The sequence below is a fragment of the Micromys minutus genome (genome assembly GCF_963924665.1).
Source record: "Micromys minutus genome assembly, chromosome: 1".
Lineage (NCBI taxonomy): Eukaryota > Metazoa > Chordata > Mammalia > Rodentia > Muridae > Micromys > Micromys minutus.
The window spans coordinates 102,880,685-102,885,922 of record NC_137969.1 but is presented as its reverse complement, the minus strand read 5'-3'; the positions used below and the strand labels follow the sequence as shown (position 1 = coordinate 102,885,922).

General features: G+C 40.7%; 1 pseudogene across 1 annotated transcript; it reads right to left on the bottom strand.

Moving 5' to 3' along the window:
• Positions 1-2,941: 2,941 nt before the first annotated feature.
• Positions 2,942-3,416, bottom strand: LOC308422644 (peptidyl-prolyl cis-trans isomerase A-like; annotated as a pseudogene). The gene has a single exon. The product of its transcript is annotated as a peptidyl-prolyl cis-trans isomerase A-like (transcript).
• Positions 3,417-5,238: the final 1,822 nt, after the last annotated feature.

The window sequence follows — 5,238 nt, the reverse complement described above, 5'->3', positions numbered from 1 at the left end:
CAACCACATGGGTGACTGACAACCATCTGTAATGGGATCTGATGCCCTCTCCTGGTGTGTCTGAAGACAACTACAGTGTACTCAGATACATGAATAAATAAATCTGGGCTGGAGAGATGGCTCAGCAGTTAAGAGCACTGACTGCTCTTCCAGAGGTCCTGAGTTCAAATCCCAGCAAGGACATGGTGGCTCGCAACCATCTGTAATGGGATCTGATGCCCTCTTCTGGTGTGTATGAAGACAGCTACAGTATAATCATATATAATAAATAAATCTATAGAAGAAGAAGAGGAGGAGGAAGAATATCCAGTGGGGGAGTTTTAGAATAATAAAATGTCTAAAGCAGAGGTGCTTAGAAAAATAATTATACTATATTACTGTTCTGAAAACCAAAACTAACAACAACAACACATATACATTACTTACTGTGATTCATTAATCTATCCCCTGCCTCTGCTCTGCATCCTGTATGCTGGTATTAAAGGCCTACGCCGCCACCACCCAGCTGTTGTGATTAATTTAATTCCACTTCTGGATATTTTCCCCAAACTGCTGAAATCGGGACTTCTGAGAGATTCCCACAGCCATATACACAGCCCCAGTGCTTGCAACTGCCTGCTGGTGGAGGGACCACAGTGTTCATTGGTAGAGAAATGATACAACAAAATAATCCACAAAATGGGATGTTATTCGGCCTTTAAAACTAGGCTAGAGGTCTGATGGAGTTGGTCAGAGTGCTGGCAGAGCATGCAGGCCCTGGGCTCAATACCCAGCACTACATGAAGCCAGGCAGGGTGCATACTCCTGGAATCCCAAATCTTGGGAGGTGGAGGCAGGTTCAAGCCCATTCATTATCTTGGAAATTTGAGGCTAGCTTGGGATACAGAAGACTGTCCCAACAAAAATTAAAAAATAATAATAATAAATTAAATAAAATGGCTGCCAGAAAAATTGGAGTTATTAGATCAGCGGAAGAAGGCAATGTGGATGTGGACGGAAGCTGTTATGAAAAGACATGAGTGTATTTAGTGCATTGAATGACTACAAATTCTGAAAGGTCAATTGTCAGCTGTGTTTATTCTACACATTAAATTCCAAATGGATTCCAGGAAGGAACCAAGAGAAGATAACATTTGGGAGCCTTCCAGCGCCTGGTTCTGGCTGCATCTCTGCTGATGTCTGGTCCATGAAATAGCCTTGTCTCTAGATGGTTTCTCCTGCTTTCTATGACTCCTATACAGATTGCAGGCTCTGGGCAATGGGGTGCCATCTCACCTCAGAGATTAGGTGATTCCTGATGAAAATCAAGGTAGTACACTGAAGGGAGAGCAGGGTCAGGGCTCCAAAGTTCTCCCCAGTGTTGGGTGTCTGCTCTGTTCCCCTAATAAATAAAACAACAGCTTTATTTATGGTGAGTTGATTGAATTGAGCATGTAAAACCAGATATAAGCCCTCCCTCGCCCAAATTAGCCTGGGATATTAGGAAAAATGTTTTTCCTCAAAACTATAGACTATAATGTTGTAGTAACTAAGAGACTAAGCTGGGAAAACAATTTAGCACATCTGCAAGTTGGCACCACCTGAACCCTTCTTGGTAACCATGGTAACCACTGGTATGTGGGTAAAAATGAAACAAAGGCATTAACTTTTAATGCTTGTGTAGCTAGTTTAATCAGTCTTTGCCTAAGCCTCAGACATTTCTGCAAAAAAGAAAAAATATTAAAGAAGTGAGTCAGAGAATTTAAATGAGAACACTTAAAATTTTTTTAAAACAACAAAGAAACAGGGAAGCTCTGAATAATTGAAACTATGTTTCAACCAGTAGTATGGAGTCTGAAGTTTTTAGGGAAGTGTGACTAATTGTTTATCTAATTTGTTGATTCATGATGAGAGTGGTGTCTTATGATGGTTGGTGGCGTTTTTGTTCTAATGGTCATTCATAATCTTATCCATGTGCATCCTCCCACGCCTTCAATCTCAACCTCCTTTTTAAATGTTTGCCAATTTTGATCTGTTCTACAAATTAGCTTTCGGGGTTAGAGAGATGGCTCAGAAGTTAAGAGCACTGGCTGCCCTTCCAGAGATCCTGAGTTCAATTCCCAGCAACCACATGGTGGTCACAACCATCTCTAGTGAGATCTGATGCCCTCTTCTGGTGTGTCCGAAGACAGCTACCGTGTATTTATTTATAATAAATAAATATTTTTTTAAATTAACTTGGGGCTGAAGGGATGGATCAGTTGTTCAGAGTGTCACTGCTCCTATAGAGAGAGGACTGGAATGTGCTTCCTAACACTCTGGCCGGGCAACTCACACTCATCTGTAACTCCATTTCTAGGGGATCTGACAGCCATTTCTGGCCTCCACAGGCACCCCTACACACAGATACAACTACACATATACACACATGTTTGCATGCACATGTGAGCATGAACATGCATAAATAAAAATAAATCTTTTCTTAAATAACAAACTCAGGAGTAGTGCCGTGAGTTCAAGGCCAACCAGGGCCATAGTAAGTCCAGACTAACAAAACTACAGTTAAGATTGTCTCTAAAATAACTCAGTTATGTTTTTCTTTCCTATTACCTCTTTAGTCTCTAATCCCTTTATTTTTGTTCTGGTCTTTCTTTCTGTGTGATAACCTAAGATTTACTTGATTTTGATTTTCTGGTTTATGTCATATGTAAAGCCAGGTTAATTATTCCAGAAGTTTCCTTTCATCTTTTTTTTTAACAGTTCTTTTTTAGTTTTTATTCATAATCATAAACTTAACTTTGCAATCCAACTAGACTTGAAGGGGGATGAGGAAAATATGGAACCCAAAGAACATCAGTGAGAGCAGAGATTACAGGATATTGAGAGCAGATGGGGTGGGAGTGCTTTCCTGAGCTACAGAGGGAACGGTTCGATGGGTAAAATGCCCGAAAGTCAAAAGAAATTAGAGCTGTCCACAATCGGAAATGGTGATCTTGCTGGTCTTGCGGTTCCTGGACCCAAAACGCTCCATGGCTTCCACCACATTCTCTCACCTTCCCGAAGATCACATGCAGCCCTCCAGCCACTCAGTCTTAGCAGTGCAGATAAAAAACTGGGAAGCATTTGTGTTTGGTCCAGCATTGGCCATGGACAAGATGCCAGGACCTGTGTGCTTCAGGATGAAGTTTTCATCCTCAAATTTCTCTCCATAGATGGACCTGCCACCAGTGCCATTATGGTGTGTGAAGTCACCACTCTGGCACATGAATGATTCCGTAAAAGGAGGAACCCTTACAGCCAAATCCTTTCTCTCCAGTGCTCAGAGCACGAAAGTTTTTTGCTGTCTTTGGAATTTTGTCTGCAAACAGCTCGAAGGAGACGCGGCCCAAGGGCTCACCATCCGCCATGATGTCAAAGAACATGGTGGGGTTGACCATGGCTGCAGCAAGAGGCCAAAAGTGACAGCGGCATCTGCAAAGCCTACTTTCTTCTTAATATAGGCAGGCATCACTGGTAATTCCCCTCTCTGAAGTTGCAGCCTTTATGCTGTGGTTTTATTTTTGCTTGCCTAATACTATTTTTTATGTCCTTCCCAAGTTCCTCTACGCTTAGGATGCTCAAGAATCTGTTGCCCACCTTTAAGAGTCTCCCTCCTGATGGTGATCATAAGTTTCTATTTTGACCAGAAAAGACATGATATGTATTCAGTCTTCTCTTTGTTCCTATTTTTGTTGAAACAATGTTTCACTCTGTAGCCCAGGATGACCTAGAATGTACTGTGTAGCCCAGGCTGACCTTAAAATTGTAACAATTTTTGGCCCTCCTGGGTCACCCTCCCTAGTGTTGGTGCCAGGGTTACCAGCATTCAATCTTTCAAAATTTTTTTACCAAAAACAATCCTTTTGGCATAGGATCTGTCCTACGGTTTGCATGTGAGCTATGCATCTGAGAATTATACTGGTTCTGCTGCTGTTGGGCTAAATCTCTATGTGTCAGGTTGTTTGGTCTGAGTGTTACTGTGTTATTTAACTTTTTATTGATTTTTGTATTTTGCCTCAAGGATGTATCCATTTTGAAAGTGAGGTGTGAAAGACGACTAGCCTGAGCTCCCCAGTGTCTGTGTGCTCCTTCAATTCTGCAGATACACTTGCTTTATACTTTTCTGTACCATCATGGTGAGTATATACCCCTATGTTTTTTTCTTCCCCCACAGTTGGCCGCGGTGAAATGAAAGGTGGTTTTGTGATGATTTTTTGACTTAAAGTCTACTTTACATAAGTACAGCCATTCCTGCTCCAGGTTGCATGGAAGGTCTTTTCCATTCAGCCTGTGTGCCCTCAGAGCTGATGTGGGTTTCTGGCAGGAAGCATATTCTTGGATCTTGGTTTTTGCCTTTGTTTTCATCCAATCGGATTATGTCTTTATACAGATACTTAAGTTTTTTGTGTTTAATGTAATTATTGGCAGGTAAGGATTTGCTGTCACTATATATACATATACATATATGTATATGTTGTTGTGTGCATGTATACATATATGTGTATATGTCCGTGTATGTATGCCAATCTCTCCCATTTTGCAGGCATAAGAATCAAACGTAGCAGCTCTCACACGGTTAGCAAATGCTCTATCACTGAGCTACATCCTGAATTCACTTTCTGCCTCTGTACCTCTGTTCATAATTCATCAATAATCTTAATAATCTTCCTCTTCTCCTCCTCCTTCCCTTTCTTCTCTGTGTGTGTGTGTGGTGGTGTGGTTTGATGTCCTTCTCTTTCTCTTTTGTGTATCTGTTATGTTTTGTTTGTTTCTTTAAACACATCTCACAGTCAACAATATTGTTTAAGCTGACTCAATTTCAATTACATATAAAAATTTTACATTTTACTTTTCTTTTTTTAAAGATTTGTTTATTTATTATATGTAAGAACACTATAGCTGTCTCCAGACACACCAGAAGAGGGCATCAGATCTCTTTACAGATGGTTGTGAGCCACCATGTGGTTGCTGGGATTTGAACTCAGGACCTCTGGAAGAGCAGTCAGTGCTCTTAACCACTAAACCATCTCTCCAGCCCACATGTTACTTTTCTTGCTATGGTTTATTGATGTCATGATTTAATTTTTTTTATATACAAGTGTCTAGGTTTTTGTTTTATCCTGATTTTTTTGTTGTTGTTGAGACAAGATTGTGTCCATATACAATATACAATCCATGTTGGTCTCAAACTCAATATGCTCTTGCCTCAGCTGCCAGCTA